Source organism: Micromys minutus (assembly GCF_963924665.1).
Source record: "Micromys minutus genome assembly, chromosome: 9".
In the NCBI taxonomy this organism is placed as follows: domain Eukaryota; kingdom Metazoa; phylum Chordata; class Mammalia; order Rodentia; family Muridae; genus Micromys; species Micromys minutus.
The window spans coordinates 9,795,924-9,820,970 of NC_137978.1; the positions used below are offsets into that span (position 1 = coordinate 9,795,924).

Genomic DNA, 25,047 nt, shown 5'->3' on the forward strand with positions numbered 1-25,047 from the left:
TCTTTCTCTAGATTCCAGTGTTAATAACTTTTCATCTGCCCACAACAGGTCATTCTGTTCCTTGTCCACACGCACAGTTAGTGTTATCTCCCATGTCTTGCTTGTACTATTTCATCAGTGATTAAACTGATTTCCCTTTCTCGGTTATTTTCCTCCTCTCCTCCATCCCCTAGAAGAGTCAAATTCTGTATGTCCAGCAAATGACCTTTCTAAAACAAAAACCCAATTGTATTATTACTTAATATCAATTTCTGACAAATGGCATACTTTCTGATTTGGCTTTTCCTTATGTGTCTGACTTAATCACAATATTATTGTTTCCTGATTCTCATCCCTATCATTCTTAAGCCTTTCATAGACTAAGCCCTAGATTTGCTGAATAACTTGAGATTTCCTGGTGAGCCATCCTCTTTCTCATCTCTGACTCTTTATAACTTCCCATCAAAAAAAAGGTTATATATCCACCTGAGAACTGGCTCAAGAACTTTGGAGATGGCTCAGACGTTAAGACCAATTCCTTCTCCTTTGGAGGACCCCAGTTTAGTTTAGTGTGGAGGACACAGGGGGGAGGTTCACAACCACCTGTAAGTGCAGCTAGGAGGATCTGACACACTCTTCTGCACCTGTATCACCTCTGCACACCAGTTTCCTCTGTTATAACTCATGGAGTGTTTCTGCCTGCATCTTGCCTTAACTTTGCATTTCTTATCTTGTAGGTTGTTATACAATGCTATGTGCACAAGCGTATATATCTACAAATGTCTTTTCAAAATAATGTATTAAACTAAGTTGTAAATTAAATTCCTATGCAAGGACACGGCTCTTATTTTGACAACACAGCAATAGCACTGAAATTAAGAGCAATTCTAGATGATAAAATTCGTCCAACTGCTGAGGTACAATAATTGTCTACATTATACAATACTCTGAACAGACTCTAAAGTATCAGCATAGAGTGCAAAAAATGTGTCCAAAATCCTTCAGTGAAACCTTAAAGTTCAGGTTTGCTAGATCTTGTATGTGTATGTGTATGTGTGTGTATGTGTATGTGTGTGTGTGTGTGTGTGTGTAGGGGGAGTTAAAGGATAATACCCTTCCAAGAAAGACTTTGCTCTCACTAGAAATCCAATCTCTTTGTTTTACTCTGAACAAAAATCTATATGCCCAAAGTGATCTTGTAGGCACAGCAGTTTTAGCAAGTAGGAATGTACTGAAAGGTTGGTCATCCAACAAGCAGTCTTTGCATTGAGGCTGGTGGGTGCAGCCCTATGTTGCCTGTAGAGCTGCCTGTAAAGTTGAACTCCTTAAGCAATGAACTCCTCGTTTCCTATCATTTCAAGACCCACATGTAATCAGAGTAGAAATCAAATCCATATGTTTCTTATTCACTTGCACTTCACACACTCAGAGCTGCATTACAAGATACAATGCACAGCCAGCTTTGAAGCCATCCAAATGTTTACCCCACTCTCATCTGGCTGCAAAGGAGAAGCCATACTTGACCTCTTGTATACAAATGCCTCTCTAGCTTCCATGAGCTGGAATTGGGTTTTGGAATCTTTGAACTGTGACTCTAAAGAAACTAACTGGTTCCTGCATCTTTTCCATAATCCAAACGAACTGTGTGAGCAGACAGTTAAGGATCTCTTCTGTGGATTTGGAAAGAACAGTCATGTAGGATAGGGCAGAAGAGGAGAGAGAGCTAAGGAAACAGAGTTCGGCTTCTCTGTCTTTCCCAGAAGGAGTCTTAGTTCTGCAGCTTTAATATCAAGTGGCCAAGTAGACATTCTCCTCCTTGTGAGATTCCCCCAGCAGTGAGCATAGGACTAATAGTACCAGTTGCCAAGGGGTTTACAGATATTACTATTAGGAGAAACAGCTCTCTTGTGCAGGCTGTGGGTTAGCGAGGACGCCTGCCAGGGGCAGCCTCCCAGCTCCACTGATCAGAAGATGGCGAAGGAAGGACATTACACAACTATCCCCTAGCCACATACATAGTCCATTATTACAGCACATTTCTGACATACATCTCCTTACTTGTGACTGCCAAACTGAATACTTTCAAATTGTGTTCCTGGGCCTCCCTTGTACTTACATTTCTCTGATTCCAGTGTCTGATTTTAGGCACCATGTCCTGGGTGTAACCATCCACTTATTTTGTTCTAAAATTCAATATTCAGTCTTAACTTTCTGTGTGATTTTGTTCCTAGGATCTTCATCTAAAATACAGGACTGTTCTCATGAATGTGCATGGCCGAGGTATGTCGAATCGTTAGAGTAGGGTGCCTGGTTCATTGGTGACGAGGGAGGGACCTAGAGACTGCAGTGGGCCACTTACATGCTGTTCGGGTGCACTTCCGATCTACAACCTTGGATTCATGTGAGAGTTTCATTTAAAAACTAAGGCCTGGCACTGTGTAGAGAAAAATTCTCAAGTTAAGTACGGTGGCTGCACTGGTTTGAAAGAGGATAGAAAGCGAGATCACAGGGTGGCTGTGACATTACTTGTCGGATTCCTCACAGGAGTGAAGTAATTAGAGGAATGTTGTATAAAGACAAAAAAAAACCAAAACAAAACAACAACAACAACAAAAAAACTTTCGTCAATTTTTAACAAGGCAAATTACACACACACACACACACACACACACACACACTCACACACACATACACACACACACACACACTCACACACATACACACACACACTCACACACACATACACACACACATACTCACACACACATTCACACACACACTCACACACACACACACACGAATGACAGGGTCTCACTGTAACCTTGGCTGGCCTAGAAACTCACTGTGTACAGAAGACTGGTCTGGAAATCAAGCTCCTCTGCCTTCTGAGTTATGAGATTAAATTCCTCGGTCTTTTGAGCAGATTCAGTAAAAGCCTCCAGCTGCTACGAAGAGCAGTTTCCTTGATGAAAGGTGATGGCTACACTGATTTGTGGGTGTGCAGACAAACAATCAGCTGGGAATTCTGATGCTTTAGTAGTGGGGTTGTAGGTTCTCCTCCAAGATCCAGGACTTCACTACCCCTGGGTAGTTGGCTAGGGTTCTAGTACCAGGCAATAGACAGATGCTAGATGACAGACAGACCAGCAGACAGATGGATTGATAGAAAAATGATTAAAAACCAAATAAACAGAAACAACAAATGATGAAAAAAGAGGTCATGGGTTTGAAAAAGAACAAAGTAAGGTGGGCAGGAGTTTTTGGAGGGGGAAGAAAAAAGTGACGTAATTATTTAATAGTGCTTCCCCAAGTACATGAACATTTTAAAAAATCACCATCTCTGTGCACAGGCACTAGCTATTGTCTTTCGGACAAATCCTCCCCAACATGATACTGTGTCCCAGGTATGGCTGAGAGGTGTTCAGATATCCATTCAATCTAGACATGAAGAAATCTGCTCTGTAGAACTCTTTCTCCAGTTTTGGCTTAACATAAAAAGGGCTATGGAATAAAAGAGCTAAAAGCTAGCTAGATGTGGTAGCCCCCCTGTGACTGCAAAGGTTTTATAAAGAAAAGCGACTTGACTTCTCGACCTTTTGGTTAAGATCAAGTGAAAAGCACTCGCCACACACAGGCGAGATGCCGGAAGGAGGCTCATGGACATCTTCGTAAAGAGTCTGATGGAATGGTGATGGTGGGCGGCATGTAGTCAGGAGGAAAAGGCAGGTGTCGAGAAGATAGAATGAAACGTCCTATTTGTTGACCCAGGAACAGCACAGACGTGAGAGATATACAGAAGTGATCACAGCCCTTCTCCCTGTCAGCACTACAGGAGGCCCCTGAATCTACTGCACATGAGTCCCGAGAGACCCGAAACCCCCAGAAGGAGCAGGCGCCTGGCCCTCTCCACCTCTGGGTGCCTAGTTTCACATATTTGCCCCTAACCTTAAGATGAAGGGAAGCCTGAGTCTGTTAAACTCAGTTCTGATTAAAATAGGAAAAATGAAGAGGTTCAGAGCATTAACTCTCAATTTCTAACTGAATGTGTGTTACAACTAAGACCAAACCAGGATTTAACCAAACCAGACTCTACGACATTGTTTTGGAACGATTAGATTAAAAAAAAAAAAAAAAAAAGTTGCAAAAAAAAAAAAAAAAAAAAAGATTCAAAGACTCTTCCACTCAGCTCTTCTGGGCTGTGAGTAGATGTCCATTTATAAAGTTGTGGGATATCCTGTATCAGGAAATGTGGGGTAGGGGCTTAATCAAACCATCCCTCTTATCCCTCCTCTTTTCTACAGGCAATAGCTGTGCTCTGAGGTGAAGTTGAAAGAAAAACTGTTTTACATTTAAATTAGTTCATGTGAAAGAGAGATGGTCTGTAACACTGCATCAGGAAGACAAGGACTCAAAGGAGAAAGGGTATTGAGGGAAAGTTGATTTGGGGGTGCTTAACCCCTGTCTGTGCACTAAATAATCCCTACTAATATATAAGGTATGCAAACACTGTAGAACAATCAGAAACAAATGCAATGTTGGCGAAGATTAACAGGACTCAGCTGTGGGCAATGGCCAGGAGGCAGCTTTTGTTATGAATAGATCAGCTGGATGGGAAGCAGGCCTGATTTCAACCCATGGAGCAGATCTTTCGGGGTATGAGAAAGTACTTGGGCCCATCTGGACTTCCTTAGGAGAAGAGAAGGGACAAAAACAACTGTCAGTAAAATATATGGCATGATCCTCCACAGCCCTCTGAGGGTGGCTTAAATGGAAACTGCATGCTATTAATTTGTATTCAGTTTGCAAACCAAAGGGAATGATAATTGCCCTTATTTTTTAAATAAAAAATCCGAACAAATGTACACAGTGGGCGTGGAGCGAGGGGACTATTTGCTAAGCAGTTACTATACTTGAATGCATTGTCACTGGTAATCTCGGTGGTCCTGGCTTTTCTTAGACTGACAAACCATGGCTCTTGGAGCTCAATGCCTTCCCATGGTCACAAAGATGCTATGAGGTGGGATGCAGAGCTGACCCGGCCCTTCACGTCTTCCTGTTGTATGGGGCCACCACCGAACAATTTAGCAACTACAAAGTCAAAGAATATCTGGGGCTTCAGGGAACCGGCCATTGCCCTCTGAGATTTTTGTCATTTCCAGGGAAGTGGGTTTCACTAAGTGGTACAGAGAAGAAACTGGCCTGGCTTTCAGATTTGCCAATTCCAAAGAGCCCATGTTCTCTGCATGTGATACAGGCTGGCCTGCCCCTGGGTCGGCAATGTGAGAATCTGGCTCTCACCTTTGGGGCAAATGCTAGGAGCAGGAGCTATATTCTACTTTCCTACTTGACTCACAGGATGGTAAAACAAGCAAGTATGGGATCCTGGAAGGACAGAACAGCCTCCATGTGCAGAATTCAAGATGGGGAGCTGGATACTGAGACTGTGCCCTTATCCCATAGTACAGAAGAAACCATCTCGGTCCCCTATGAATAATAGCTCTGGGTAGCAAGTGATTAGCCTGGTCACTGGCTCCCCTCTTGAAAAGACAGAGAAGATTTTCCTTCCAGGATGTTGAAACAAAACTATAGGCAGGTTTAAATAAAAAGCCACTGTGCGGTGTCCTTTTTCATCTCTTCAGGCTTCAGGACGGTCTTGCCTTGCCATGTGCTGAGTATATGACTTTCTGCATTGTTTATTACATTACTAGGGGATATTTAATCCACGTTTCTGTCTGAGTTCAAAGTACAGACTTGTCTTGTTAATCCTCGTAAGATGCAGACAGTAAAGATGTCTCTATGAGTGAGGGAGCGGCTGAAAATGGAAGTAGGCTTGAGTGGAAAAAATCTGGGTCTCATTTCTTGTGCTGGACCATGAAGACTGCTCAGTTTTCAATTTGTGTGTCTAATGGGTTGATGTAAGAAGATAACTGGTGTTTACACTCAAGGCATTTGTATTAATTGATGCTTCCCACTCACCCCAGGAGACTTTACATAACAGCTGCCTCCTAGGGTTTCACTGACATTAACTGAGATCTTATATGCAAAGCGAAGGTCTGTTTCTGGAAGATTAGAAGAGTTGCCTGATAAAAGGCAGGGAAGTACCAGAAGAACCCAGAGACTGCTGAAAACCAATTCTGCCTAGAACAGAGGCCCTCAGGAAGTATTCCACGGAGTACATGAGTATCTGTCAGACTTGGGGAAGACAGGTGTCAAACATACAGGCCTTGTCTAACTTTTTAGAAGAATTGGGGTGTCTGATAGTCAATCCCAAAATGGTAAGACATTCTGGTAAGAACCTCTACAAAGGTGTAAGTTCTTAGGGCAAAGCTGCAGAAGGCACCATATTCTGGCTGAAAACAAGCAAAAGACAAGAAAACTCACTATGGGGTCACCAGATTCTCTGGGTCATGAGCAATGGAGCAGGGGATGTGTAAAATGATATCACTCCTGAGAACAAAGAGACTGGCAGGGGGAAGGCTCTGAAGGCTCTGAAAGCTCCGGGACAGTACTGAAACAAATGTGAGTTTTATTTTTGTTTGTTTTTTAAGTGGAGAAATAACCATGATTCTCCTTTTGGCTACTTCATAGTTAGTTGTCTACAAGATTTTAGCTGACTGTTCATCTGAGTTTGTAATAGGCATGGCTATTTGTTCTACTGCCTGAAAGTTTTGGGGAGGGTCATGGGCTATGTAACTGCGGCTCACAGAGCTCTTTCTAGGCCTGAGGAGCTTCTGAGCAGCTGCACATTGTGACAGTGTGTGTCCTTTCTTCTCTTGCTGAGTTAAAACAAAAGACACTTGGTCTGAAATAAGATTTTCCAGAAACAACTCCCCCTCTGCCTTCATTCTGTGCATCATTTCCCCCAAATCTACCTTTACTTAACCTTTAAATAAGTACTTTCTTATTGTTACTATTTTATTATTATTATTATTATTATTATTATTATTATTATTATTATTATTATTATTATTATTATTAATGTGTGTGTTTGTGTTTGTGCAGGTGCCTGTGGAGACCATAAGAGTGTCTTGGATACTTTGGAGCAAGTGTTAATGGCAGTTTCAAATTCCCAGACATGGGTGCTGGGTCCTCTAGAAAACAGCCAAGTGCTCTTAATTTGAGGCATCTATCCAGGTTCTTTCCCATCATCCTTTGCCTCTTCATGGATTGAACATACCAACGCTGCTGGGTTGACATTGGCTTTTAGGTTATCCAACCTTCTCAAGCACAAAGCCAACTCTTAAATGGCTAACCTTAGACACCTCAAAGAGGAAGGGGTCATGGCCAGTGCTTTAAACCTGTTAGTTATCAGGTTCCCTTTTCATCCAGTCAAACCTTTCATCTCTCACCTTACTCATGGCATAGCTCATCTTGGGGACTTTGTTTGAATTTAAACTCTACTTGATCAGCTTGAGATAGCTGTGCTTTATCCAGGAGTCTCTCTGGTCTAGAGATATTGGTGAAAATGACCACGAAGAGCTAGACAGACCAGAGAAACCTGGAGAGGCCTATGTGTATGTTGCCAACAATAAGGAAGGTCTTCCCCGGTGGAAATGGCCTACATGAAATGCATCACTACTGAAGATCCTTGGGGTGTCTATGATGCAGCAATTTATAAACAGCTCTTGAGATACCTCCAGAAAGTAGGCAAGTAACTTTTTTAGAAGAAAAGATGGACAATCTATAAAGCAAAATGAATCACTCGTGTTCAGAAATAATGACTTTCTTTTATTGATTGGGTCATTAGGATTTCTGTTGACCCAATACTGAAAAAAACAATGTATATGATAGGGTCAGAAACATGGTTCCCATTCACCAAACTCATCACCCACTAATCTTTGATAGACTCCTGCCCCAGACATGGCTTCACTCATTTAGTTTAAAGTGTTGAGCTTGTCAGAAGAAAGCTGCTACAGTTAACATAGAACCACAAAGGACATGACAGCAGCTTTGCCCTCAATAGTAATAAACAGATACTAGGGAATCCTTACAGTGGGGAGGAGGCCCCTCCACAGTCCACCCAGACCCTTCTGCCTCCTTATTGGCCTGAGGCTAGCTCCTGAACCTCACAGTTGCCATTATGAACTACAGATTGGCATTACAGAATGGCAAGATGGTTTTGGATCCTCGAGCATGGGCAGCTTTTAAGATAACTCCTATGTTTCTCCGGTGCTTGTTCCTCTGCAAATCTGGTACTTCATTCAGGATTCACAGTGTCAGGAGTGCCACTTTGTGAAAGATTCTAGATAAGGGGAAAATGGCACATCCCCAAATAAGAGTCCTGGGGATGATCTCTTAAGTTTTTGTCTGCAACTCCATTCTGATGGCTCATCAAGTCAATGGCCAACATCACACACAGCAGTGCTCCTTCTGTTGTAACAAAGTTAGCTGCTGAACATAATTCATGTTCATTTAAGCTCCAACAAAGAAGGAACAGAGTTTTTAGCTTGTAGTAATGGGATCAGATTCAGGTCTGCTACTTATTATACAATTGGGCAAGTCACTCTTTCTTAACACTAAGTTCACATATCAATCTTTATTCAGGTCAATATAAGACTAACTACAAATATGTTAAAACCCCTTATACCACAGTGATTTTTCAAGTGTTCTTTGGCTCTATTAACTGAACAGGGCAGAGCATGGCTCTATAAATTCTTTCCAGTTTTGTATGATGAATATAGAAATGTGTGCGTACCCTTGCAACTTTTCAGAGCAGGAGTGGAGAGGAAACGAAGCCTGACAGGAATTGAAGGCAGGAAGAATATCAGGTGCTGTGGGCTGGCTGCTCTTCTGTAGATGAGTGACTTTAATTTTCTATGAAATAGGAAAACATTTTATGTTTCTCAGTAAAGGAAGGACTTAATTAGAGCTATGACTGAGGAGACCTCATTGGTCATTGTGATGAGAATAACCTAGCAGTGTCCAGGAAGAAAATGGGAACTAGGTCAGGAATTGTTACAGCATATTGTAGGATTCTGTGACCTCCACACCTTATTTTTAAGACAGGGCTAGTCTGAAACTCACAATCCCTCAACCTCTAAAGACTTGTATCACCAACCTCATCCAGACTTATGCTGAGTTTCTAGGATGAAGTGGAGAATGAGACCTCTCAGTCCAGGAATACAGAAGCAGATGAGACAGAGCCTTGTGCACACATCATCTGTGGAAGCAGCTGCACGGTGACAGATGAGCCAAGCTTCCTCTATCCTGTCATGTTTGTTCCTTCAACTCCTTTCCATATTTCCAGGATGAAATTTCAGATGGATCAGGAGCATTTCCTCTATTTTCAGAAATAAAAGTCTAGGAACAGAAAGATGCCGTGGGGAAGACAAATGCATTGCTGTATAAGCTTGAAGACCTGAGATTGATCTCTGGAGCTCACAGTAAGGGACAACAAGAGAATCGACTCTACAAGGTTGTCTGCTATTCTCTACCCATGTACCAAATGCCCCATTATAACACAGACACACACATGCACACGTACCACCACCACCACCAGCAGCACCACCACCACCATAAGCACCACCACTGCCACCACCACCACCACCACCACCAACAACAACAACAACAACAACAACAATAAATAAGTAAACAACTTAAAGTCCTTGGGGAACTTCCAGATATTATGTGCATACTCTGCAGCAACAGTCCAAATTCCCATAATGCCTAGTTGAAACTTTCTCCTTGTGTAGCCAAAGCTACTTCTGGGCTTAGAAGAGAAATGTAGAAAGAAGCTTCTGCCCTATTTCACTCTGCTCTGGCTGTGACTGAGTTCTTCACACAGGCGACAGAGTCTAAGAAAGTTATAAAGGGTAATGTGTTTGTGATCCGGTTTCAACCTGCCTTGGGGCTTGGTGCAAAACTGTTGCTAGGGAATGTGCTTCTGCCCATCCACTGCAGGGTCCTTGCTTGGGGCTCCCCAACCACGGTAGAACATCTGATGTCTAGACCCATTTTGAGGTTGGTTCCTATCCTTCAGTGGATCTTTTTATGGGGTTCTCTGTAAGAGCTAGACACACTAGTTTCCATTACCTTCTGTGAGTATGTACCCTATTTGTACTTCCTGATTTACTCTCTCAAACACAGCAGCTAGTCTTGTCCTCTTTCCCTAGGCAAGACACTACCTTTAACATTTTCACCTCCATTTTACATGCCCAGAGTACCTTGAGAGAAACGTCTTAATATTTCAATCTTGCATGCGAGGTCCAGTCTCTGGGCCTTTAATATACTCCCACGTAGAAATATCACTGATGCCTTTTTACATGCAGGTAGAGTAGAATATCCGTGACAGACAGAAGGCAGATGGAGCTGTGAGAACCACTGAGAGTTAAGCTTCCTTCTTCTCAATGCAGAGAATTCCAAGTCACCAAACATTCTAACACTGGGTACTATCACAGAAATATGACATGAAATGACATTTGAAAAGAGGGGCACATATACAAATTAGAGCCGGTAGAAAGTACTGGAAACTATTATATGATTCCTGCATTGCCTGCTTTATGGCAACTAGCCTTTTTCAGCTATTTTCCCAGAAGTATATCTACAAACATAATTCCTTGGGCATTCAACTCTGTCTTTAGGAAAGTAAACTTAGGTTTTCTACTCTATTCAACCCCTTTCAACTAATACCAGAATCTGGGGCCTTGTCATTCCACACTAGACAATTATTTATAAGCACAAAGCCTTAATTGAGAATAATCAGTTTTAATGCTTCAGGACAACATATATAAATTAAGACTACAGCATGAGATGAATGGTCAAATTTAAGGAGAAAATGAAATAAGCAATTATTCCATTAAAGAGAATATTTATTTCTTCCCTTATTAAATCATCTTTAACCAGCTGGCTTCAGTTCAGACAGAGTTCAGAATCTTTAGTAGCTAAGTCTAATAGCTGGCAGCAAAGCACTGAGTGACTGACTCATTCATATGTCACATGACTTGGTGACCATGCCAGATGCTGGACAGAGGTATTAACAGTATCATGATTGGCTCAACTTGTTGACTAGGGGACTAGGAAAGATATGGATTATGGCTCACCTTTAAAAAAAGGGAATTTTCTAGGTTTCAACATGTAAGTACCAAGTATCTCTCCTCCATTTATTTCATATATATCAAATGCCTAGTTAAGTCACATTATCTGTGATGGGCACTGGGAATGCAAGCATGTCAACAGTCCCTTTTCTAGGGTTGACTTTCTTGGCAGAGTTCTACAACAACAGAATGTTGCTTTCCAGAATAATCTTTAGTGCAGTTTAAGTGTAGCTTACTGATTTTCTGCTCTAAGCACTATAAAAATCATCTCCGCAATTTATAAGAGATATGTCCATCTTTACATACATAACTTCTACATCACTGGAGAACATTTAAGTATGTCTTAGATGAGATTGCTTTTTGTTAACATGACAGATCAACATAATACCAGAGGGCATGACAAACACAGTTAGACAAAAGTCCACAAGAAGAGGAAGTGCAGGGCTAGAGCGACAGTTCAGCTGTGAAGAATGCCTGCTGCTCATGAAGAGGAACTCAATTGGACCCATCACCATGTCCAGTGGCTCACAAACGCCTGCATCCTCAGCTCCAGGTGATCCAATGCCCTCTTCTGGCCTTTTCGGGTACCTGCACACACAAGGCAGAGGCATACTCTGACACAGTCCCCCCCTTCATCTCCCCTCCCCCTCCCATTCTGCCTTTCCCTCTCTCTTCCTTACTCCCCTCTGTGTGTGTGTGTGTGTGTGTGTGCATACATACATATTAATTTAGGCTACCAAGTTTGTGAGAATTTGTTATAGTAATAACCTCAGCTTTCTGTATCCAAGCACCAGAAGAAAACTATAATCAGTTGCAGAACAATTCTTATTAGGAAAAACAAAAAAAACTTGATATGTTCAAATTATACAATGTACTCCATACAGTAAATTCTTAATTTGAATTGAATGGTCTACAATAAGTGACATATCAACTTATCAGGACAGTTACAATAGACATAGGCCTGACCTTCACATGGCTTCCACATCCCTTCCCACTTTTGTTTTACTCCACTTTCCTTCCTCTATTCTTTCCTTTTTTGATTTTTAAAAACATTTTATTCTACAATGAGTGCATAATTAATAGAAAATGAGTAAAAAGATACAAGGTATTTCTGTATGTTCTTAATCAGATATTTCCAGGGTAAAATGTGTTGTCCATATTATACAAGTATGAACAGGCATGTTATCACATGTGAGCACACACACACGCAAACACACACACACATACTAGAACATACAAATATATACTACACTGTATAGATTTTTGGATCATTTGAAAGTGAGTTGCTGGTATAAGGCTTATTCTTACATGAACATTGTAAGTGTAGAGTTTATAAATACAGGATATCGTTGCATATAAACACACACAAATATCTTATCAGGAAATAAGCATTAATGCAATACTATAACCTAATGTAGAAACCTTATTAAAGCCACATCAATGATCCCACTGAACGTTCCTTATTAATTGTAGCCATTGTCTCTGGTTTTGGTGCACTGACTTAGCATGGCCTCTTCTGTTGCTTCTTTGGCAGCTATCACTCTGGACCCCTTTTTACAATCTCTCTTATCTTTTCAGACCCTAGCAGTTTCAGAGTAAAAAGGCAGGTTAGTTTTTTTAAAGGCTACTTCATTTGGGCTTCTGACCTTTTCTCTTCATTACACTCAGTTTAGGCATTGGGGCAGGATGATGCCCAAAGTAGAACTGTGTCTGCACAGCTGCTTCTGGGGATGATCTTAGTTAAGAGCACAGGGCCAAACTTGTAATATTTCTGATATAAAAACGTATTAGATAGTGTTATGAGAAAAACTGTCTCTCATAAGTTCAGTCTGCCCTAGAAAAGCCAGGCAGTCCACTGCCTCTCTCATTTCTGCTTTTGTCAGGAGAGTGGGTTGATGTAGTAAAGGAGCCTCTACTGCACTGCTCTCAAACCATGTGACCTCTCGTGCACCTGCTCTCCAACCACATGACCTCTACTGCATCTGCTCTCCAACCACATGATTTCTACTGCATCTGCTCTCCAACCACGTGACCTCTACTGCATCTGCTCTCCAACCACGTGACCTCTACTGCATCTGCTCTCCAACCACATGATTTCTACTGCATCTGCTCTCCAACCATGTGACCTCTACTGCATCTGCTCTCCAACCACGTGACCTCTACTATACCTGCTCTAACCAAGTAACCTCTACTGCATCTGCTTCCAACCATGTGACCTCTACTGCATCTGCTCTCTAACCATGTGACCTCTACTGCATCTGCTTCCAACCATGTGACCTCTACTGAATCTGCTCTCCAACCATCTGACCTCTACTGTATCTGCTCTCTAACCACATGACCTCTACTGCATCTGCTCTAACCAAGTGACCTCTACTGCATCTGCTCTAACCAAGTGACCTCTACTGCATCTGCTCTCCAACCAAGTGACCTCTACTGTATCTGCTCTCCGACCAAGCTGCATCTACAGCACCTGTTCTCTAATCATATTGATTTTGTTGCCCCTAAGCACTACTGGTGGGATATAAATATCATTCTAGTATCTCTCACCACAACCTCAGGTGAGCTACCTTGACACCCTCTCACCCCAACTTCTTATATCCTCTACTTGGATTCCTTCCATTAACTCAGGTATCTCTTCAATAAGTACAGCAAATTGCACCTACTTATATGCTTGGTAAACCTAGCCATCATCTGCTGTGCTTTACACAGCCGATCACAAGCCTTAACAGGATGCTCACAGTCCCAGCTCATTCTCCATTGCTTCTCTAGCTTGCTCATTTCAGCCTTCCCTCCAGCCCCACACCATTGTTTCCAAGATTACAGACATCTGTGCTGCACTCTATCTGCCTCTCCACTGCTGGCTAGTGCCACACACATCTTTCCCCGTCACCAGTTAGTCCCTATTCAGTCCACCAATTCAAGCACCACTACCTTATTAAAGCCTTCTCCATAAACCCCCAAAATGGTATACTATCCTATGCCATATGGTGGATCCTTTCATGAAGATTCCATCGTACATATCACTCACGGGACATAAAAATCACAGAACATCTTATAAAATAATAAGTGTTCATGTGTTCTCGACCAACAAATGACAGTTCCTCTAGACCACACCTGAAATCATGTATCTTCTTCCAAGCCAGAACCTTCAATGAATATAATTCACTAAAGTTTTAAGATCGGTGGCAATTATCCCTTTGTCTTCCTAGGCTCAGCACAAATTCTTATGCTGTACCATTTGTTTTTACTTCTTTTAGGCTCTCCATGGATGAATTACTTCTGTACCTATTTCTTTCATTCATCTTTGCATTACTTTAGGACTGTTGCATTTATCCACTATATGCAGATATAGTTAATTCATTAAATAAATCAGCATATGAATATAATGGTTTAGTAATATATTGTACTATGAAAATCCAAACCGGGGATGTTATAATATATGATGTACAGAACAAGGCTCTGTGTGTATACTGTTACAGAAGTATGGCAGTTTCCCCAGGGTTTTACCTAGGCACGAAATTGGTAGTGTTGGCACATGCATACTTAAATGTTCTTTGGTATGATTACACAATTTATATTTTCTCCTCATCTCTTCCACTAGACTGTATCTGACTCAAGGTCTACTTTTACTCTCCGATATGGCTCATGCTTGGCTCACAGTAGGTGCTGGACAAGGAAAGTACTCTGGAGTAAGGGCATTATACATTGATCATAGGTCTGCCAACCTAATAACAAAACCCATGAGGTTTTTCTTCTACCACATTTCCCTTGTATTTAAATACTGATGCTCAATTGTATGGTATTAATGACTTTCCAGTGTAATAGGAGTGGTCAAATGAGATCATGGACACAGATTTAACAACAAACGTGTGGGAAGTGTTACCACGGTTTCCCTACTTTGCTCCTGGATCCGAGTTCCAGGATGGGGAACGTGAAAGAAAGTTATCAACAGGGATTTATCATGCATTTATCTGAATGACTATAACTTTGTGGAGGGAAGTAGTGTTCCAAATAACACTGCAAGCAGAGCAAGGGAGACCAATTAATGGTACTGTATCCACACTGCACCTGCGTCCCCAAATTGTTCACAAATGCAAACAAAGCTTGCCCAAGTCCTGATCAAAACAAGCCTTTTAAAGTGCTTTTTATCCCATGGCATGGCTTAACTGTGCTCAAGCTCAAAGAAGATCTGGGCAGAAAGCTGGATTATCCACTGTTCTCCACTCAGCACTGTGGATTCCAAAGCAAAGGCCAGCTTCTTATTTACATGGAAAGATCTTAGGCTTCTGTGGTTTCCTGTTGTGCCCTGTGCATCTGCACTTTGGTTTCTGGGTTTGTCTTCAGAGAGATACAAACAGTCTCTCTCACTATTCAAGAGAACATAAAAATTCCACAGGCTCTAATTGCTAGCAGATTTTACCAGACACTCTGTCCTGGCTCCTCAGAACAGCTGAGCTAAGTCTACCAGAGAACATCTTTGAAAGGATAAAGATTTGAGAGAGCCCTGTAGTGCACCCCACACAAATCAGGGATGGGTTCTCCAGTTTGATATTATTCATAGTTTATTAAGGTTTTCTTTATTTCTTAGAACGATCTAGCATACATCTAGGCTCTTGCTATGAGAAATGCCCTTTGCTAGGTACTAAAAAAAAAAGTTGTGGAAAGATACAGTTGTCCTCTGATGACATTTGTTGCAGGCATTTTTAAATCCCCCATTAGAACAGCCTGTGTACACATTACAATTTTAGATCCTGTGGCTCATTGCATTACTCTCCAGTAGAACACATGTTTACCATATACAACGCCTGGCACTAATGAGTAAATAAAGTAAGATGAAATGACAGACACTTGTCTATTGCTTCCCAGAAGACCTCATGGCTAGGGATGGAGCTTCTCAGGACTGTTTTGTGCACATCAGCTGCCCTGGCTTACAGCTTAATGGGAAACTTGGAGAGGGTAACAAGTAATGACTTGTAACCTGGAGTCCTTCCTGTAACAAGCCAGACTCTGACCAGCTATAGGACCCTTGAAATTTGATCAAACAATGATGAGGCAACGAAGGATGCCATGGAGACAGCTTAGGGGATGCAGAGGTGGACACACAAGTTGTTCCTTTTGTGCTTATTAGCTGCGGTACATTGCGTAAATCATTCAGTTTCTTTGCACTTTCATTGGGAAGAAGAAATGAAGAAAAGAAAACATCACCTGTTCTGACTACCAGCCTGCATTCTGGGCACTGAATTCCTTAAATACTTGAAACACTGAGAAGCACTGAGAAAAAGTTATTTCTAAGAGGAAAATCCATAAACAAGAACAACTGAACAGCCACCAAGAACAAGTCCTCTGTCCATCACTGGGGCTCTGTTCATGGGGTCTGCTTTCTCTCTATAGATTATGTGGCTTCTTTCAGGTTCTGGCAGATTTTGAAGAGCATGCTACCAGCTCAAGCTGGTCCCAGGGGGAATTGGAAGATATTCATCGAAGACCAGGGTGTCTTTCAAACAATGTGTGAAAAAGTCTCTTTGATGTCACTTCTACCATATATTACATAGGAAAATGTAATCTGTTTAGTATTTTAAACTTACCCCATCTTAAGCCTTAAGTTCTGTTTAATTTGAATATAGCATTACACTTTATTCTGATGAAAATATGGCATTTGCATCTTTATTATAGAGCTGTGAATGTTTTGTCCATTAAGGAACTCTAATATAGCTGGTATCATTAGAAATTTTATATACAGATAGCCTAAGGGAAAAGGGCACATTTGGAATATTGGTATTTGTACCCAATACATCCTAGCTATTATTATTATTAAACATAAATGTATCCCTCGTCTTTGATTTGTTGTTCAACAAAGTCTTCTTCTTACAAACCACTCACAGTGTCCCAAGCTTTTAATCCTAGCACTGGGGAGACATTGAGTTTGAGGCTAACCTGGTTTACACATTGAGTTCCAGGTTAATGAGTGCTAGAGATTTAGAACCTGTCTCAGCAACAATGTAACAACAGTAAAATGCATAAACTTAGGTACCTTTTAAAATATATTTCTTTCTTCCTTTTTTTTAAGACATAGATTTTACATCCTTAAACTTGCAGTTTGGTGTTTACTATCAATTCACTGGGAGTAGAAATTATCAACCCTTAGTGCACATCCTGTGTTTATGATGTTTAAGGCATGTGTCAAATCTTCACATATGTCACTGTAGCAGACATTCCTCCAACAATCTCCTACAGGATTCCCAATCATGGTGAAGACATAGAATGAGATGTCTTCTGGACTATGGAGGGCACAGCCTACTATGGGTGATACCGGAAGGGAACAAAGCTTTTGGAAGTGACAGTTGGGCTCGAACTATTAGGAACATATGAATAATGTTATGACACTGGGGTTCCTATGCTATGATTGTAGCCCAGATCTCCCTCTTCCTAGCTCTCTAATTTTCATTTCCTTTATCTGAACACTGCCCTCACAATAGAATAATGACTACAGTTGCTAGGGTAACAAATAACACAGTGAGTGCTTAGCATGTATGCAAGAGAAAGGTGGAGATAAAAATATATTCTCCTTATAGGAAGAGTAACTGCAGTCTAGTATACTTACTTGTTCCATCTACAAGATTACAAATGCAAAATGTATTTAATAATTTATCTGGCAGTATAGAATAGTAACTAAACTAACAAACGTAGTGGTTCGTTATGTTTAAACATGTCTGACCCAATGAGTTTAGATCAGAGTATATGGATACACCTAGTGGAAAACAGGACAAGAGCTGTGGGATACCAGCTATGAGCGGAAGTTGTACAGGAACTAGATCATAGGCTCTGTTATGATGAGCAACCTAGGCTCTCCTATCCTGAGCATCATAGGCTCTGCTATGCTGAGCTAGGAATGAATATTTTTCAGGGATTGATGGGGAGACTTAAGCCATCCTTATTTAGTAGTTGTGACCCCCTTCTTTTTGAACAGATAAGAGTATAATTCTGCATACCACACACAAAAAATTCCTGTCCATACAAAAATACCAGCCCATTTCCTTTGGGAGTTACCCTTCCTTCTGGGAACCCCAAACTCGATTTAGAAAAATTTAATTAAGTCTTTAGAAATGATATCAAATAACACAGCCAGGAGATACATAGAAACCTGAGAACCACTCAGGTACCTGCATGAGAGGAGCATCAGTCATGAAAGTCCTGACTCATCTATGTCAGAAGGCATACAGGCAGAAAAATCCACCATTCAAAAACCTTTTTATTTTCCACATTGCTTTATATAAAACAAAACCACTGGTTGAAAACCCAATCAACATTTTGACAACTGGAACTGTTTGATACTTGATGTTTGGTTTTGACCTTTTTAAAGATATAATTTAGTGAATATCTCAGTTCCCATTGGATAGAACCAACCTAGCCTTCTATGTTGTATAGAGTCTTTAATTAAAGGGAGAAGGCAAAGCTTTACTCACCACAAACTATTTCATGTGCTATACCTTTCAGTGGCTGTACATACCAGAGACATCAAACTAGTAAGATGTAATCTATTCTTCAACAAACTTCGATTGTTACTACCTTATAATTTTGTGTGTATGTCTGCTCATGTATTTACTTAACACTTCCTTATAACCTACTATATAACACTAGGAGCAAGTTAAATAGAAATCCACTTGGAGGCAGGGGTGGAAGTGAGGGGTGGGGATGGGGTTCCTTCTATGACCTCCAGGTGTCATGGACCACATGTTGGCATTGTTCCATAGTGTACCCCCAAAGAATGGGTATGAATCTTTCTCTTTCTCTAATCGCACTTCACTTAGTTCTCTAACAGTTTAAAATTATTCAAGTGCATCATAGTGACTTTCACATCTTGATGATTTAAGGCTGAGTTTTCTTAAGCCTGAAAAACCACAGTCAAAATATTCCTTTATTTTTTCCCATCTGAACTATTTATCATGTTGGCAGGAGGAAGATCTTGACAGATACTTTAGGAAAAGACTTTCAACCCTCTGCTCAAAAACCCAACTTTTGTTTGTATCTGTGGTCTCTTAGATATTTCTTCTGGGCCTCCAAATACTGGCTAAGTTGAAAAGTGGACAAGCTAGTTCTTCTGGCAAACACAAAGGTGTGAATATTTACTCAACGTGTAAAAATTAGACAGTAAGAACCTGTGCACTCCAATTGAGTGGAAGAAGAAACATTTTATAAGAGTGTAATAAGGCAGATTATTATACCCTGGGTTAAAGCCCCATGGGAGCCAGGGGCTTTACATATCTTGCAGTACTTGGTGTCTGTACAGTGCTTAATGCAGACTCCAGAGTGGCTAACTTCTGCATCAAGTCTGACCCACTGAGCCACCGGAAAGGCACAAACCATTCTAGCATTGCTATGTTTCCCCTTAGCAGCCACAGAACTATTAACCCTCTAAATAAAAACGGGAAAAGAAATCGATATGTTTTCCATTTTATGCTCTTCTACGAAAACATTTTCATGAGTTGGGAAGCTGGTACCCTGTTTTCAAAGTGCCAGATCCAGTACTCGGTCACAAACCAGCAGGGAAATGATGCTGTTTAGTTGTGTTGTTATCTCTGTGCTAGTGGCCTCCTGAATGACAGTGATTTGGAATGTACCACTGTAGTATAGCGGTCCAGCCCCAACTCTACAATTCTATCCTGCATGGAAAAGATATGCCTGGTGATACTCTTGCCTCTTTCTCACAAAATATTTGTGTGCAGAGCCAACCCAACCCCCAGCTTGTCTCCTGTCTATACTAAGAACCCAGAATAGGCACTCTGGAGTTACAAACCTATCTAGTATTTGACAACTTTGTGCCCTTGGTAACTAACTTCTTTCACTGAAATGGCTCCTTGTGTACTGATGAGATGACTCTGGCAGCTGCATGGAGCTGTGATGATAATATATCCTTACAGGCTATTATACAATTTGTTGATATTGTCACTCTACCAAGAGTGCTGTGTAGAACTTGCAACCCTCTGCTGTTTTCTCTGTGTCCGTGGGAGGGGAATACATCTACCACCCCATTCCCCAAATACTCAGGGCTCATCAGAAATAATCTAAAATATTTCTCCTTTCACTACTTAAACAGTTCCTTAGGGAAACTGGAGTGTCTGGAAGGAAGATGAGCTCAGGTTAGATGCCAGGCAGACTCTCCTGAGGCTTTTGTTTCTGGCCTTTCCCCTGACTGTTGAGTCCCTGATAGGCTTCCAGAACCATGGTGCTAGGTAGTCCCAGCTTTTATAGAATACTGTGGCTGGGTTATACCATAGGCATTACTGTTTAAGAGACAGATACCATGTTTTCCGAGGTAGTCTGTGACTTTCTGGCTTCCCACATTCTCACTATTCCAGTAAGGATGCCACGAATCTTCACACTGTTGTTTTTAAACTGCATGTGTGTGTGTGTGTGTGTGTGTGTCTGTGTGTGTGTCATACAAATATGCAGGTGTGTATGAAGATTACAGGAGAACTTCAGGAGTTAACTTCAGAAACATCAAACACTTCTTTGAGACAAGATCTCACAATGGTCTAGAACTTGCTAGTAACTTTAAGTTGGGTTGACCAATGAACTCAAGTGACCTCCCCCCCCCCCCCCCGTTTATGCTTTTCCTGTGCTGAGTTTATGAGTGCACTCCCCAGGCCTCATCATTTTGCATGTGCTCTGGAGACTGAACTCAGATTTTCAGACCAGGGAGGTGAACACTTTATTGACTAGGCTGATTTCATAGCCCTCACTGTGGTTTAACAGGCATGACCCTTTCCCTGCCAGGCACTGCTTATCTGCAGCATTGCTAGAGAAAGCCCTGTGTTCTGGAGGTGTGGGAGGTTTTCCTCAGGTGGTTTGAGTTAGTTCCAGTGAGCAATTAGCAACACTACCCAGCTTTAACGCTATGGTGTGGTCTGAGGGAGGCTTTAATCTGTCTAGGCCTAGAGTCACCAGTCACCGGCTCTATCCATCTTTCTCAATAGCACGGAGGTCAGACTACGGGCAATCTCAATGCTTCTTGGTGTGTTCTAGAGACCGTGTGAGGGTATAGTGAAGAGTATGGAGGGGGGTAGGGAACAGAGATGGAATGTTCTAGAGATCTGTCTGAGTGGAAGAGAGTAGAGTGTAAAAATGGATGCTCTCTGCCTCTGTTTTTATAACCCACTACATGATCTCTCTAGCTGGCCAACACTCTTGCCACCAATCCAAACACAATGTAGTATTCCTGCCATGGGTCGCCCTACCAAATCCAGTGCTACCATTATACTCTCCACCTCCAGGAACTATTAGTGACACATGTCCCGTTTTTATAAAATACCTGGCCCTGCCCTCTCAGCTGACTGAACCGGAGGCTGTATGCTTACTAATCTGTACACACACATATCCCTAAGCATTTCCTATGTGAAACTAAAGAGGACTTTGCTGTGATATCTTCAGCTGTAACCCATTACCACAGGGATTATGCTCTAGCCCTAGTGAATCACCTTAAACAGTAACACAATAGCTGCTGTTTTGTGCCACAAATTCTGCAGTTGTTCATAAAGATGACCTGACTAAATTCTTTACATTGCTATGGGAGGACACCACTATTCATGCATAACTTGAAAAAAACAAAGAAAGGAGACATTGTGAGATTAAGTATTTTACCTTCGTTCCTTTAGCAGGTAGCAAAGAAGGCACTGTGTTTGAGACTCAGCATCCACTCAGTGCTAGAACATTCCTGTTTCTAGGTTCATGTGAGGTGGAGAAATCTTTATACCTCCCAGCCTCCACCAAACCTCTGTGGAGAATACTCCTTCCCATTGGAAAATCTAACTAGAGAACTAGCTACCATGACTTGACAGCTTCTGAAAAGGGGCACTGGAGCAGTGGCAAGGATTAGCTCCCTCTGACCCTGTGACTTTTTGGCCTCCTGCTAACCCCTGCTGTGTGTGATCTTGCATTTTGAAGAGTTGGTAGTGATTAACTCTGAGCAAGCAGCTCTGCTTTCATAAAGTTACAAAAGAACAGCGTTCCCTCCTTGTTAATTAAATCATGCATGAGGAAGATAAATGTGCAGCCCACAATTGTATCTTCTAAAATATCAAAGGCTGGATTAGTATGTCTGTGCTCTGCCTCAGGCCTATTGTCTCCATTGCAAGAGGTAATAGGGACCTGGAGATACGGGTCTTCTGAGAACGTACCAATACTCAATTATTTGGTAATTCATATATTCATTTGTTATTTTTTGGCGAATCCAGAAAAGGCAACTTTATCAGCACAAAATATACCCGGGAATTCGGCATCAATTAAACATTGAGCTGGAAACATCAGAAATGACAGATAGGAAAAAGGTGAATTTTTCAGGTCACATTTAAAACCACTTCTTGACAAGCCCAGGGCCCTCTTGGTACCTGTGTTCTGTTTGTGAATTTTCCCTGACAGTTGGCGGTTTTGTTTGCCAGACCCACAACAAAGGGTCCTTGAGATCACTTGGGAGCTTCCTCAGTCCTAGGCCTCTCCTAGACCTCACAAAGGTGTTATTGTTGCCTGATTGCTGTGTTCCCAGCACCAGAGGGAGATCAAAGGTACTCAGGACCACAGTCCAGCCCTCCTGAAACAGCATTAAAGCTGATGATTAATCCCTTTAGCCTGCAGGCCTCTTCACACTTGCAAGTACAAAGCAGGGCAGTGGTGGGGACTATAGTTCCAGACCAACAAAAGACAATAAACTGGCATTTTATGATTACCACTCACTATATCCAACTGCAGCTGCCCATCAAATTTGTGAAGGCCCCAACAGTTGTCCCATGTGAGCTATTTGTGTCACTTGGGCATTTTAATAAGTATCATTACTATTTCTGAGTATCTAAAAACTGTACATCATATTTAGATAAAATGCATGTTATCCACAAACTCTGGGACAGGCAGTCTTGTCTCTTCTATGATGGATAAAGAATCTGAGGCTTAGAGAGATTGAGTGGTCAACTCAGATCAGAGGACCAAAAGAATACAGGCAAATTTTACATGTGTCTGGAAATCAGAATGCCTACAATCTCTCTGTTCTGTGATGGCACGAGATAAGAACACAAGTTATCAAGGAGTCTTAAAACGTAGGAGCTTTCAAACTCTACCGAGAGAGCTGTTAGGTTCTTGTTCCAGAAATTTCCATTTTTCTGACGTTGAGGAAAGCACAAGAGTTTTCTGTCTCATTTTTCTAATTTGTAAAGCCAGGATACAGTAGAAAAAGCTAGTGCCACCCTACACAGAGGCTCTGGCACTGAGGGAAACTATAGACTGCTGTTTGCAAGTCTGAATTGGAGGAGCAAAAGTGTCAAGATAGATTTGGGAAGCTAGAATGAGATGTATCCCACTAAAGATAGTAGAGATTTAAATAATTTTAATAATTTAAATAATACAATGGCAGCTTAGACCCATGTCAAGAGAAGGAACTGGCTGCTGTTTCACACTTTTGGTTCAAGAAGTCCTAGCCTCTTTAGGCTTGTTCTTCTAGCATAGGGTTGCTGAAAGTGAGTGGGTGAGTCTTCTAGAACCAGTTAAGGACACATACACACACACACACACACACACACACACAAACACACACACACACACATATATATACACACACACACACACACACACACGAATGTGTCTATATGATGTGTATGTGTGTGTATGTGTGTGTGAGTGATTGTGTGTGTGTGTGTGTGTGTGTGTGTGTGTGTGTGTGTGTGTGTGTGTGTATGATGGCTTCCTTCCAGTTTTATGGGTTTTTGAATGGGATTCCTGGGCATGTGAATAATGGGTTTTTCTTTCTATATCTATTTCTTGTGCCTTTCCTTGGGCTCTTTTCTTTCTGTCCCTTTGTATTGTCCTATTCTGGTATGTTTGTTTTTATTGTATTTTATTATTATCACCTAGAAGCCTGCTTGTTTTCTAATGTGAAACAGGAAGGGGATGAATCCAGAAGTGAGGAGAGCTGAGGAAAGCCCAGGAGGAGCAGCTGGAAAGACACTGTATCAAGGATATAGTATATAAGACAAAAATCTAGTTTCAACAAAAGGGAACAAAAAGATACCACATTGCCTAGATTTCAGAGAAGCATGAAATAAAATGTCTTTCCTTAAAGTTAAGTCCAAGTGTCAAGTTGGGAAGGTTTCTGCCATGAAGAGTTTCTGCCTGAGTCAGCGGCTGCCTCCTCTCAGCTCTATAGAAGCAGGACGGTACTCACAGGCCTGCCTTGTACAGATGCTCCCTGAGAGAAGTCCTTATTCAATTTTCATGCTAGGAGACAGCGCGTAGAAAACTTCATATTCTGCAGAAAGCTGGGGCCCGATGTGGGACTAGGGGCCGTCTCTACACAGAGACCATGTGTGAGAATAAGTGATCCTAAGCTTCTTCTGCTTTCAGGGACCCTGGGCCATCACACTTTCTTATGAGCCCATCCATCTATGGGGAAGTCTATGTATGCCATTTTTGTTCCCAGAATCTAGTAGCTAGGACAAAGAGAAAGGATCAGTGGATATTATTCAATCCAAACATCGGCGTGTGAAGAAAAGTTCAGTTATTTAAGAGCTTTGCGGCTTTGCTGCAGAGATTCTGCCCTGTGTCCTGCTCCGTTCTCTCCTCATCTCCTCCTCCACTTTCTCCTTGGTTTTATTCATCTGGGAAAAATCCAAAGAGTCGTCCATCTCCGTTTAACAGAGTAATGACTTTTAAATAAAAATATGGTAGAAATGAGTACTTATCGAAATGGAATGCTTTCAGACTCATGCATTTAAAAAAGATATAAATTTTAGGGCAGGCATTAAATTTTACTGCAATCTTGGAGAAAGCCTTTCCACTAATTCATGGAGAAAAATTAACACAGTAAAAATTGCTTATCAGTGTTCTTTTGAAGTCATGCTATGCAACCCGATTCTATAGATCATCAGGACATTCCCAGGGAGATGGATTTATATTGATGGAGGAAGAGCTCAGTGGCCTAGGAAAATAGACACCTGTTTGCAGGGGAGACATAGCCACCCTTTGAGGAGAGATGTCTGGATGGCTTGGTCAGCTT

The 25,047-nt window shown here is 41.5% G+C and overlaps 1 protein-coding gene across 4 annotated transcripts in view; it reads right to left on the bottom strand.

The window, feature by feature from the left end:
• Positions 1–25,047, bottom strand: part of FGGY (FGGY carbohydrate kinase domain containing) — a 358,793-nt gene that overhangs the window by 133,952 nt on the left and 199,794 nt on the right. The window lies entirely within an intron of this gene.